General features: G+C 39.9%; 1 protein-coding gene across 2 annotated transcripts in view; it reads left to right on the top strand.

Moving 5' to 3' along the window:
• The first annotated feature begins 8,314 nt into the window (after nucleotides 1-8,314).
• The window catches only part of LOC124136205 (peroxiredoxin 1-like), a 34,383-nt gene continuing 27,977 nt past the window's right edge, over nucleotides 8,315-14,720 (top strand). The window contains exon 1 of one of the 2 annotated variants that reach the window (XM_046502068.2): nucleotides 8,315-8,466. The gene's annotated coding sequence lies outside the window, so the exon portion shown is untranslated. Of the gene's footprint in view, nucleotides 8,467-10,260; nucleotides 10,413-14,720 lie in introns of those variants that run through there. The other variant, XM_046502069.2, reaches the window with a different exon arrangement.

The raw sequence follows: 14,720 nt of genomic DNA, 5'->3' as shown, positions 1-14,720 counted from the left end.
TTCGGCTTCATTTTTATAGTCGCGTAATATATATGATACACAAAACGCTCTGATAGAAAATATATGTTTAACAATATGACCAATGAACGTATAACATCAGAGTTGTTGGATTTGAGAAAAGTAATCATTAACTTCTCGTTTTTATGAATGTTGTTAAACATCGGAATATACATTTCTCTTAGATGTTCATACTGATCACGTACTAATACAACACGACATTCATCCTCAATTCATACACATACTCATTTAAACTTGTGTAATGGCTGAATTTATGTAAGGCTCTTATAAGCGATTTATCATTTAATATACGTATATTCTTTTCTGGTTCTTCGGCAGAGGGGCGGTCGGGTAGCCTAGTGGTTAAAGCGTTCGCTCGTCACGCTGAAGACCCGGGTTCGATTCCCGACATGGGTACAATGTGTGAAGCCCATTTCTGGTGTCCCCCGCCGTGATATTGCTGGAATATTGCTAAAAGCGGCGTAAAACCATACTCACTCACTCTTCGGCAGAATTAATGGCCGAGACGCTTGAAGAAGGCATACGATCGTGCGAGTTTTGACTATATACCCTGTAACCTTTGCTTAAATTATCTGAAGAACAAAGCCGATTTAAAAGATATTGATATTGTTATATCCCGAAGCAATGCAGATAAAAATGCTATAAGGAAATAGCTATTTTGTGGGCTTATAGATGAAACGAATGTAATTAGTAAAACCTGTCCTTATTTCCTACCCAATCATTGGCTCCGCAAACAACAGGTCCTGCCTAGTGAGCCTAGAAATGCCATCAATCACACGTTAAAAACCACCACTCCAACGTGGCAGGGGCAAGCAAGTGACTGCGATGGCGAAACGTCTCTCCTCTGTCAACGCTACACAGCGCATGACGCTGGTCCCCCAATCAACGCTGAACAACTGTGACGTCAGACCATTGACCTTCTGTTGATGATGTGAGTGCCCCTGACAACTCCAGGTCCCAAGGGCACCTCAACCGGCCAGCGTCCACCCAGCGCTCGTTGTCATCACTTGATTAGCATCAGGCGGGAATCTGCTCGGGCTGTCGTGATGGCCCACCTGACATACCTTAGACGGACGTGGAAGTACTGAACGTGGAGAGCAGATATAATTATACCATTGAAAACCACTTATGATTCTGTTTCCGTATTGCGATTAATACAGATTTTATATATATATATATTAGTATTATTATATATTGGGCTTATATACTATTCGAAGTATTTTAGGATAGCGGTTAGATAATTCGGTGATGAAAAGAGGGTTTATCTTATAGTATTATGTTTGTTCTTGGATTCATTTATACTAATCAAAAGAAGTTAAGGACCACCCAATCCTTACATATTACTTCATCTGTCGGGGTAGACGGATTTGAGTGGTATAAAAACCATTAACTCCAAGTACTTATGTCACTTTAGAATAATTAGAAAATGTTGTTCTGGGTGAATTTTAAACACTCTGTTGAAAACATAATGTTTCTGATTATCACAGTGATTTAGGCAATCTGGTAGTGATTCAGCAATCATATACTTTGGAAATTGAGAATTGACGTCATTATAAAATCCCAAGAAATTTAGGAAATGCAAACTGTAAATTAGACTGTGTTGAAACCGAGTACCACTTCCTGCTTATTTGTCCATCGTATGTCAAGTTACGACAACTGTATCTCAAAGCAAAGTTCTATTGTCATCCTAACGTTAATAAATTTATGAGATACATCGCCAGATACATTTCTTATTACAAATCTAGCAAAATATCTGTATTATGCAAATGAAGTTAGAAATGCGAAACTGAATGTTTAAAACTGATCTGTACTCAACTTTTTGTACACAAAGGCCTATATGTATTGGAAATAAAATGATGATTAAATATACTGTACCGCAAAAGAAACGTCACTCCGCTGCAAGATATCAGAGTCTTTCATTTCAAAAGATGATGAACACAAATTGAGGAAAAGTAGGATTAAGATGGAACTTTACAGTTATGTCCAACAATGATGTCCAATAATGATGTCATCCCATGATGTCAACCAATGATGTCAACCAATGATGTCAACCATTGATGTCAAACAATGATGTCAACCATTGATGTCAAACAATGATGTCATCAAATGATGTCCAACAATGATGTCAACCAATGATGTCAACCATTGATGTCCAACAATGATGCCAACCAATGATGTCAAACAATAGTGATGCCAAACAATGATGTCAACCAATGATGTCAACCATTGATGTCAAACAATGATGTCAACCATTGATGTCAAACAATGATGTCATCAAATGATGTCCAACAATGATGTCAACCAATGATGTCAAACAATAGTGATGCCAAACAATGATGTCAAACAATGATGTCATCCAATGATGTCAAATAATGATGTCAAACGCTCTCAATAACAAAATCACCAGCCCAGAAAAGAACACGAGAAATCAAAGTCAGTGTCTTGTGTGACCATCGCAGGCGTTGATTACAGCCATACATCTTCTGTACATGGAGTGAATTCGTCGGTTGATAAAGACCATTGGCAATTGAGCCCACACTCTGAGAAACACCTGACGGAGTTCATCCGCAGTTGTCGGCCTTGGTCGCACGTCATTCAGTCTTCTATTAACCTCGCCCCAAATGTGTTCTGTGGGGTTTAAATCTGAACTGGGTGCAGGCTACTGCATGGTTCCGATGCCAAGTTGTTGGAGGAAATCCCTTGTTGCTTTGGCAGTGTGGTCACGGGCGTTGTCGTGCTTGAAGCATGGTAACCGTAACGTCCAAAATGTGGCACGACGTCAGGTTTGATGACATGATCGTTGTAGCGGGCAGCTGTGAAGCCATTGCCTCTTCCTGGACCACTATAGCGGGACACCACAGGACCACCTTTCTGATTGAGAGCAATAACACCCCATACCATCATGCTTGGACCGTCCAATGAGTCTCTTTCCATCACACAACCATCTGAATAGCACTCTCCACGTCTACGCCAAACTCTCACACTGCCATCTGAATAGCGCTCCCCACGTCTACGCCAAACTCTCACACTGCCATCTGAATAGCGCTCCCCACGTCTACGCCAAACCCACACACTGCCATCTGAATAGCGCTCCCCACGTCTACGCCAAACTCTCACACTGCCATCTGAATAGCGCTCCCCACGTCTACGCCAAACTCTCACACTGCCATCTGAATAGCGCTCCCCACGTCTACGCCAAACTCTCACACTGCCATCTGCCGTAGAAACACATAATCGGCTTTCGTCCGAGAAAATAATGGTTCTCCACGGCAAATAGCGCCCATTTCGATGCTGCATGGCCTACTATAGTCTGTCATGGCAGTGACGAGCTGTGCGAATAGGGCCATGATACGGTCTCTGACAGTGGACATTCGTCGACTAAACGTCGACGCACTGTATCAGGCACTTATGCGTCACTGGTGGGTTCCAACTGTTTGACGTGTTGTTTCTGTAGTCCTGGTGAAACGTACGAAGGTGTTGGCAAACGATCTGTCGATCCTGAGGCGGCGTTCCCAGGTCTACCATCGCACTGGTGGTCATTGGTGCTTGTTGGTGGCCTGGTATCATAGATACAACCTGTAGATAGGTCTCACGCGGATATTAAAAGCATTGACAACCATTCGTGCAGTCTGGCCAGCATGCAATCTTCCTGAAGCCTGGTTTCTCTGATGCCTTGAAAGTCTTGGCATTGCGCTGGCATCCATACAAGAATGCTGGAGCCACGTATTGGGGAGCATTTTTATCAGAAAAGGCACAAGGAAACGCACGTGTATTTTTATTTTCATGAAAAGCATGCGGGACTTTGTAGTATGGACCTTTGTTAAGTTTTGGCGACTCATTTTGTCTATACCTATGCCATTTTTTGCCCGTGGGGATTAAATTTGGATACAGACTAATGTCAAAAACGAAATTGTTCCCAAAATGCATTGATATTTCAATGGGAAACTTTCTTGAATTATTTTCATGAAGTGACGTTTCTTTTGCGGCTCAGAACATAATCTGCCTTCTTGCCTGTGTCAATAATCGTGTGGGTAATGCATCATATTTTAGACAGCACGAAGACAGGGAATCGGGGCTCGGTACAGTATATTTTACAGGGGCTTCAGTGAGTTAGTTACAGCACGTTCAGTTGATGTTTAGAGTGTATGAGATATGAATACACGACACTTTTTGAGGATAACACTTTCTTTATTCTTTGTGATGGCTTTTCGGGAATACTTCTTGATTCTTATATGCACTTTCTTCCAACTTATTAATGCCTAGTGTCAAAGCCTTGAATAGATATGTACGAGACTGGCTGTTGACAGTGATGGTAAAAGGCGGTTTAACGTGGCGTCCAAGATTATTGCACTTATATGTGTGTGTCTGCTTGTACTAGTCCGGACTGTCGCCGATTTATAGTGCTATCATACTAAGATACCATGCCGCAGTTTAACATGAATACCCCACTCAGACACAGTATACTGACTCCGAGCCGACCAGTCCTTGTTTTAGCCCCTTCAGGCCGAGCGCCAGACAGGGTAACAACAAGTACAATCTTTTAACGTCTTTTGGTATGACGCGGCTGGGAATCGAACCCCGGACCTTCCGCTCTCCGGGCGGACGCTCTACCATTAGACCACGGGGGCGGTCTGACAGACATGAATGAAGAATGAATCAGATTTCAGATTTCTCAAACGATTCGGCTTAGCTATTCTAACACCTCGATTAGACAATTTCGACCTTACAAATGAAACCCACCACAGAACACAAAATATACCTTCGAAAAACAATATTATGAGTGTAGATGTCATAACGCTAAGAAAGGATGGCTTTATATATGATATCCACATAAGGGGCTGGTAAATTATTATGTGGGTGGTTGGGCCGGTCAGTGATGGGGTCAATGAAATAATTACATACCGAAAGAGGGCGATGACACCCCCCTAACCTCTATAATTTATTGCCAGCCCCTAAGAGGGCGTGGGGTGGAGGGGGCTGAAAAGTTTTGAGACTAACTATGATGAACTTGGTTGCTAATTAGTTTTCAACATAATCACGTCTGCCAACGACGCTTTGGTTCATGGATCCCATTGGTGGAAAAGGCTTCGTCCTTGTGGTGAACAAAAACTCTCTACAGCAGAAATTACGCATATAGAGAATCTCACCCGAGTGTCTTTTGATATCAAATATATCAACACAAGTTGATAAAAGTTTGAAAACTCCGAGGCTTGCCGAGGATTTTTTCCACCTTTATCAACGAGTGTTGATATATTTGATATCAAAAGACACGAGGGTGAGATTTTATTTATCATCCAACATCATTCTTCCAACTTTTTCAGTTTGTAGAAAGTAATAAGGTGTGTCTTAAGTGTAAAAAGTACTGCTAACAGCTGTTAGCAGAGCCATTAGTGATGTCATTTGATTGTGACGCCATGGTAGCCAATGACGTCACAATGGTCTGCAAAGCATTGTGATGCAATTTCATTGCAGCGATATCTACAGTGTAGACATCGCTTGATCTCACCCAAGCGATATCTCCTGTGGGAGCCAGTTTTGGATGATAAAATGCTTGCCACGCAGTTCTTTCTTCAATTTTCGGAAAAGGTGGAGGGTGTTCAAAACCATAGTAATGCATTGCAGCACAACCTGCGAACAGATGCATTGTCCTGGTTGAACAACACCTTTTGTGGGTTTTCCACGACGTGTAGCCATGATACTCTCACGCAGGTGCCCAAGCACATCAGCTTAATATTGGCCATTTTTTGTCTGAGCTTTGGGGTTGAAGTCTACCAGTAGATATCCTGTGGAATCCCAGAAAACCGAAACCATCACCTTGGCAACTGATGGAACAGACTTTGCCTTCTTCGGAGGAAGGTAAGAGGTAAGATGTTTCCACTGCTTTGACTGCTGCTTAGTCTCTGACACCTTCACGAGGTTTCCAGTTTCCACCCTTGCCGAACTATAGGCTGGAATACCCAGGCGCGATCGTAGCGCCACCAGTGGCTATTACGAGTTATGTGTCCCTCCTATTGACCAGTCAGATTCCACCTCTCAAATTGTTTGTGTGTTTGTTGTTTAACGCCGCACTCAGCAATATTCCAGCTATAGGACGGCGGTCTGTAAATAATCGAGTCTGGATCAGACAATCCAGTGATTGATATCATGAGCATCGATGCACGCAATTGTGATCGATGATATGCATCAACCAAGTCAGCGAGCCTGACCACCCAATCGCGTTAGTCGCCTCTTACGACAACGACAAGCATAGTCGCCTTTTACGGCAAGAATGGGTTGCTGAAGATGTTTGTATGTATGTGTGTGTGTGCGTGCCTGCGTGCGTTGTCTGCGTGCGTGTGTGTGTGTGTGTGTGTGTATATATATATGAACGTAAAGATTGTACATTTGACACATGAGGGGGCATATCATATCAATACATAGAACAGCATTATGTCACACGAACTAACTTAAGCTAAATCTATAGTAAATTACCGGCATTAATAACCATACACTACTACAACGTATATCTTGAAAATATATACACAGGTCTTTGTATGCATGGACAGCCATATCACCGCTGTCATACTTCCGGGAGGGTCCGACCTCCTCTAGTTGGCTCTCGTTATACTTTATAGAATCAAGATATGACGGCATGCGTCACGGTGTTAACCTCAAACACATACTGGTTGAAATATTTACTCCAAATATAGATCTAGCTTTCGAGAGCTACATGGGTATCTGAATCTGAAATGTAAAATATTTACTTTCAGGGCATGTAGAACTTGTAGTCATAGTAACGGTGTTGTACTTATATGGGTACGACACTTGGTTTAAGTACGGATATTTATCAAACAGTGGCCTCTTTCACTATGAAGATTGTTCCACAAAGAGATGCAGATGTTAGTATAATTCTAGCTTTTGGAATAGAGACGTTCATTTTCTACTTCGGGGTTATAATACGAAATTGGCATATTTTTGTGTTTACAAAAGGGGAGGTACCGTCAAGTTCAAATCACTTTCAATTCCCAACCATGAATTATGAACACATTCAGCTGTTTTGTAGATTGTATGCGTTTGTTTAAATATACATAACAAAACTTGCCAGTCACTTGAAGGTAAAATGATTCCGATTGTTTTTGAACGGTGTAATCTTCCAGTGAAAATTACAGCTGGTGTGATAGGAACACAAGTCGGTGTTAAGGTTTAGGTTTCAAATCGCATAGCCACATATACTGTCAATTACTGGATTGTCTCGTCCAGACTCGATTATTTACAGTACGCCGTCATATAGGAATATTGCTAAGTGCGGCGTTAAACAACAAGCAAATTATCATACTGTTAATAAGCATCAAGTTAAGCGTGACACTTAACGTTAACTTTATATTTTATGTACGCTTTGTGTGAATCGAACTCACGAAGACCATCACGGAACTCACACACGTGTCCGTTGCTCGCATCGCATATAAACTATTAAAAAAACATCGGATATCCAGGAATGAATACCTGGCTATTCTCTTGGTCAGGAGTGGGTCATAACACGGAAGATCATGATTATCGTGACCTCAAGAGTGATGAGCGTAAAACATTTCATCAAAGTAAATACGAGTACATTCTGAAAATCTGCAGTCCATACACATGACTCACGCTGTGCAGAGATGCGTCCTTAACAGGCATGGTAGAAACCTATGATCGTGGCTCGAATGCCCGATCTGCCCAATTAGGATCTATTTATTGTCTTTGGTGGTAATTTATACAGAAATAAAGATTTGGTATTACAGCAAGGGCTGATCGGAAAGGACAATAATATGGCTCAGGGGCTGTGAGACGGGCTAGTCGTCAAACAATTCACTTTGTAACATGTTTTCATTTGTAAATGACAAACCTATAATAAACCTAACTCATGAAGTTATTGTTTGTTGTTTTACAAAACACAGGTGTGTTTGATCAATTCTAGATTTATATTATAATAGCTCACGTGTTTTTCTTACTGTATAACCGTTTGCTATGTGTAAGGATGTTTATAAGCCAATGCAATACAAAAATGTACATATTCGTTTGTTAATTTTTTAAGGCGACACTCGACAGTATTCCAACCACAATGTGATGCAACTGTCTCTGGGACAGACACTGCAGTGATTGATGACACTCTATAAATAAGTTACGTAGCACACCCAAAGAGGATCCGGCTATATCACACAGCTCTGAATGTCTTGAACTTGTACATGTTGTATAAGGTATATTAGACTCGATATAGCATACACTGGTTGATTGAATGGTCTGGATCATTGAAATAACTTGAAAAAGTAAGTACGGCAAGAATCCTACATTGTACAAGCATAACCTAGTACAAAAAAGGGAGACAACTGAAACCTCGGTCAAATACACGCACATGGCAGACTGTCACGTGACCCGAAGCATTTCTGTCCATCTATCGTCGACCGGTAGCTCTCGAACTTCATCTGTAATTTGGTGAGTAAAAACGCTTTTCTTGACGGGTCATGTCATACTGATCGTAAGATTGAGTCAACCTTAATAGGTCCACCAATTTATGCATTGCTCTCCAATGATAAGGAACTTACATAAATCCTAATTTATTTTCTACCGGCCATTCAAAGTTAAGCAGCCTTTGTAACAGTAGATTCCTCACCGTCGACTGTCACGTTACCACAACCACTCCCGCACGGAGAAATGTTGCTTTGTCATGTTGACCGGCAGGTGCGCGGATTGGTCATGTGCTTTGCTGAATATTGTAACAATCGAAATTTGAGAAATAAATCACGCTGTGTTTCATCACTTTGTATGACAAAACATGGACTCGACTTCTCTAAAAATAGAAGTGTCCATGGTTTAACACGCGAATCAAATTATGTGGATTTGACAAAAGACACCAGAGTTTGTTACTATAGAGTATTAGTTCCATGCTACAAGCAGATCTCTGGGGACATTATTGCCTAATTACAAGCCTATAACCAAACTAAGTGAACCAGTTCGGCTAACACTAGCCTAGTGAAGGGACAATACAATAGTATTACCAATACTTTTATTCAAAGATGTTAGATTCTTTGAAAATTTGGAAGATTCTTCAAAATTTTGTTTGTTAATGCTTTCTGATCAATTCTTAGGGGGTGGGTGAGTGGGGTGGATTGGTAGATCGAATACGTCTGCCAACATCCCACATTTTGTTTCATGTACCCTTCCTTCCCAGCAATATGTACATGTCTTTGTTGCCCGGTCTGAACCAGACAGAGTGGCTGGCCGAACAGACAATGTACTATGGAGTTCTGGTACAGTGACTCAGCAATATTCCAGTTACACAAGCACTTGATCATTGTAGGTCTGTCTGCTCTTATACACATAGGTATAAGGGGCGTATCCTGCCAGGGAAAGATTCCACACCTCTAGAAACTGAAGATTTGTGGTTATAAAGTTTTTGATAATGAAAGTTTGATACTGCTGGTTGTGTGATAAGCTTCATAATTATTGCCTTTATTTATATAAAACAATGCCAGTCTTAGTGTTACAAAATTGAGCTTTCCAGGTTTGGTAGTTTAACAGTTTCCCCCCACTACCTTTAGAATATTCCTTAATTTATTTATTATTTCAATCAACTGCTAATTTAAGCAATGAATGAAAGAAGAAGGAAATATGGTAACCACCACTATCATAGTCTATGGTTATTGTGTGAAAAGGAAGTAGCTCTACTTGTGGTCGTTTCACATCAGAGGTGACTGGTCTAATGTGTGAGAAATCAAGTTAAGGTAAATAAGGAATTAAAAAGCAAAATTCTGCCTTTTCAAAATGTTGTACACTGTAATGAATACAGTAGGTCTTTGAGGCTAGCTCCTATATTTGAATCTAGGGATCCCCTTAACTTTAAAGTTTAAAACAAAATTGTGACAGTGCCCCCTTTCTGTTATGCTTAATTTCAAACACTTATATAACAATATTAGGATTCTAGTATAACCTGTATTGATACTGATTGCCTGTTGTCCCCTGTGAAGATCCTGTTGGTGATCTTTATGTTTTCCAAGTACCAGTGTATACATATCCTTTCCAAGCACAGCTCTACATCAATAGGATGTAGAAACAGGATGCTGTCACATGTGTCCAACAGGAACTATACATTTGTCCCTGGGGGACATTATTTGAAAACTGTCACAATGTACATTAAACAGGAGGCCATATCTTTGGGTGATGTGTTGGAAGGTTCTACCACTAGGATGTGTGTGGCGAGGGTGGGAAGGATCATGTAGATCCTGGCTTGTCAGATTGACACTCCCACAGACTGTTGTAAGCACATGCCCCTGGTATCAGGTGGTCTGAGTTTGTCTAAAGTGTGACTGGCTACTTAACTGGTGTCATTTCTACATTGACAATCACACGAGCAGCCAGCTTCACACCTTCCTCCCAGCAAGGTAAGGACACCTACTTGACCCAAAACTGGTCATAACTACCTGATTACTGGTTATAACTACCTGATTACTGGTTATAACTACCTGATTACTGGTCATAACTACCTGATTAATTTGAATGTGGAGTGTCTATTCTCATGATTATCTGTTCGTAGTAGCATACTTTACCTCTGCTTATCGTGATAGTAATGTTTAGATAATGTTGGGTACCGCAGCATGCACATACAAATAGATCAGACCAAGTTTTGTAGTAGTTTAATTAACTGAACATTTTACATGTTTAACATTGTTTAAGTTCGTTTGTGATGTTTTGAATTTAGAATAAGTCCTAGCCGTATCTATGATGACATGATGACTTAGTGATAGGTAAATATTTGACCCTTCTGTTTATGTGTTGGTTTATGTAAATCAATAGCCTTTTGACTCTTTTTGTATAATGTGAAATAATATTTAGATGTTGAAGATTTCCCAAAATGTACTATTTTTTGTAGTCATGTTAATATTCAACAGAATTAGCAATTTTTCAATTTGAATTAAGCTTTAATTTCTATGTGACTACAAAAAGATATATTTTTTTTGGGGGGGGTTGATGTTTCAACTAAGTTACTTAAGAAAACTCCCATGAAGATTTGGGTTAGAATAGCTCTTCAGCAACCCATGCTTGCTGTAAGAGGCTACAATGCTTGTTAGAGGTGACTAACAGGATTGGGTGGTCAGATTCGCTGACTTGGTTGATGCATGTCATAGTATCCCAATTGCGTGGATCGATGCTCTAGTTGTCAATCATTGGATTGGGTGGTCCAGATTCCATTATTTACAGATTGACATCATTTAGCTCAACTATAGCTGAGTGCAACATTAACAACAAAGAAACTAATGAAGTGTTAATCAACAGTAACAGTAAGGCATGTAATCTGTAATATAGCTGCCCTTTAGTAACGATAGCTATATGTCTGTGTGTGTTGGTTCAGGAGGAGTGCCCCAATTCCCACTGTAAGAACATGAAGTGGGGGAGCCTAGGCTATCATTAATTCAGTGTGATTAATCAACACACTCACCAGTAGTAACAAGCTGTGGTAGGAATGTCAGGTGTGCCTGGTATGTGTGATTTGTTTAACTAAGTGCTAAACTGTACTAAAAATAGGGGGGGGGGGGGGGCATGGGTGGCCCAGTCGTCTAAGGCGCCGCGCTTCGCTGTGCAGAGTTGCGTCCCTTGGCCACGCTAGAAACCCATGATTGTGGGTTCGAATCCCGGTTCGCCCTGATTATGTTTCTAGGTTTGTCAGCACCATACCTGTGCTCGTGGGTTTCACCAAAGTGGTAAACATCTTAGACCTGCATCACTTCGGGCTTTCCTCCCACATTAAGCTGACATGCCGCGATATAACTGGAATACTGTTAAAAGCGGTGTTAAACCCAACTCACTCACTCACTAAAAATGGGATTTAACTCTACTTCCTAACTGTTTGTTGAATACATAACATTTATGACTTAGGAACAAATTTTATCGTGATTGTTGACTGGATATGTTTTATGGTTATTGTACCCAATGTCAACACGCCCACTTCTCTGTTTTCAGAATACAGAACGTCCACATGTCATGATATATAGTCTCTTTCTATGTACTAAACACATGCTAAAATTTATCTTTGTCATGTTTGTTTTAATTGTTTACCTTAATGATCATGATTTAAATTTGGCTCAAATTTCATAGGCTTAAAATACAATTAACACCATTATGGTAACAGTAAATCTTGGGCTTACTCTCAGACATGGTCAAGGCCTTTATCAGCTAATCATTAACTATACCCATGCTTGTATGTTGAAGAAGTAAAGAGCCATTGATCACTGAACATGCTTTTTATAGTATTTGTTTCTACTGTGGTTCAAGACCTGTAACCAGAAACCCAGGCACACGAATGTGCAGTTAGCATGTGAATCACTGCATTGTAGTCATTTCATTGCTTCTGTTAAGTAGCCAGCAGTAACTATCAGTGCAGTACTCTCGGGAATATTGACAGCATATTGGCTAGTGCAGCAGTCCAGCTGGTTTTGGTTTGTTGTTTTACGCCGCACTCAGCAATATTCCAGCTATATGACGGCATTTTGTAAATACTCGAGTCTGGACCAGACAATCCAGTGATTGATATCATGAGCATTCTTGATCCGCCGTCATAGAGCTGGAATTTTGTTGAGTGCGGCGTTAAACAGCAAATAAACAACAAGAAGTAATGTTGAAGTGAAGAATTGTTCTTGTACTAGGACAGAGTCTCCACTTTATAATAATATATGTAATAATGTAATATGATATATAACAAAGATGACATGATGAGTAAGCTAACATTATAAGAGATCATGTCTTTTTGCTTTAATTTTCTAGTAAGGTATGTGGTACCAGAGCTCCAGATAACTTTTTGAGCTACTGAGCTTTTTTACTCGAGGGTTTCTATTTTAATTGGGTTATTACATTTTTCATTGGGTAACCAATATTTTTCACCCATCTATTCATCACTATTGGGTTTTTCCCAAAATTAGTGAACATTTTAAGATTTAAAAAAATGAAATAAAGTTTTAGATTTATATAACTGTTCTAAATATATAGGCTTGGCTCGGGAAGTAAATTAGCTTGTAGTTGTGTTTCGGAAATTAGGTCCTTTGTACGCATACTGAAAAAACTTCATTGGGTATAAACTAGTCTGTCTTACCATGCTTACAGACCCTGATACAAATATATATCAAATACAGCCCATGCAAGTCTATAATGTTTGGCAAGTCTAGATTACTGCAGTCTGAAAATGAAGAGAGTCACTGGGCTCCCTTTTATTATATTTTTATTAAGATAACTGAACAACTTTTTTGTTCTTTACGATATGTTCATTTCAGAGACTAGATGTTAGTCTAGGTATAAACCTGTGCTGTTTTTATACATTTGAGTTTTTCATTTTATGCATGCGTTTCAGTATGCAAGTTATTTGAAAGTAATTGGATTTTGAATTTTTGGGCTGGGGGGTATTTTATGTAAATACGCTGCTTATCTGTAGCTCTGTGTGGTACAGCAGTCTGTTGTTTTCTGCATCCTGCACTGTTTGAAGTGGAGAAAATACCTAAAGTACCCTATTATCGTACCTTATTTCTTAAGTGCCTTTGTCACTGGGTGTGTGATTGCTCATACCTACAACCTAGATGGCATGGCAGCTTTACTGTTATATGGCTTGACCCCCTCAACCTACATCTCAGGCTTTGTAGTAACCCAAACTGGAACCTACATCTTTAACCCTTTGAAGGCTGTTAGCTGAGATTGTGTGTTTTACGTTGTATGGCAGTGTGAGTAGTGCATATCTGAGGTTGGAGATGTACTGGTCTGTGATAAATAAGGATGTTATGATTCTAGTCTAGGACTGTGTCAGCCACTATTCCAAAGCACAAGTCTGGTAAAACTCTGTAAGGTCTATTAAGCTCAGATATATTGGGCCATATACGACGTTAGTAACACAAAACTCAACTGAAAATCAACTGAAAAAGATGCTAAGAGCCTTATTCTGGCTGGTAGCCTGAAAAGTGCTTGGTACAGACTGATCAACATTTCATACTTTGCGATACTTTATGCTTTAACATGAGTATCATATCTGTAGATCACCTATTGAGGCACAAAACAAGACTGATGTTTTGAATATTTGATGTCACCTTATGATAAAGGTGACATGTAAAATAGTAGGAACACATTTGTTTTAGTTGGCTACAAGCGTGTATTAAATGGTATTGTGTATCATGTAGCGACCTTACTGTCAAGCAGAATTAGATATTGGCACTAGTCTGATAGTCCTTGCCAAAGTGCCCAGTAGTTAAGGTATCATAAGGACTAGTAGAAATTTGCCATTTTTAAGGGTCTTGCTATATCTTATCATTATAAGGACTAGTGGACTAAAAATGTTAGTTTCTACCACTGTCAAGTGATATGTATTGTAATGAAATGTATCCGAAGATAATGACAGCCCTAATAATTTTGTTATAGTTCTTTTTCGCAGTTTATTTTAAAGGTTTATCTGTTTGCTTTTTTAGTCAGTATTTAGTCGTTTCATTCTGTTCAGCATTAATAGTGAGCTCAGCTAAAAGCAGTTTAGATATAACATAGAAATTACAGACTTGAGTGAGTGAGTATGGTTTTACACCACTTATAGAACCATTTCAGCAAACTCATGGTGGGGAACACAAGAAATTGGTGTCACACTTTGTACGCATGTGAGGAATCGAACCAGGTCTTTGGCGTAATGATCAAACGCTTTAACCACTAGGCCACCCCACTGCTCCTCT

This window comes from Haliotis rufescens, unplaced genomic scaffold (assembly GCF_023055435.1).
Source record: "Haliotis rufescens isolate VD_foot unplaced genomic scaffold, xgHalRufe1.0.p SCAF_2, whole genome shotgun sequence".
Lineage (NCBI taxonomy): Eukaryota > Metazoa > Mollusca > Gastropoda > Lepetellida > Haliotidae > Haliotis > Haliotis rufescens.
This window is presented reverse-complemented; position numbering and strand designations above follow the sequence as displayed.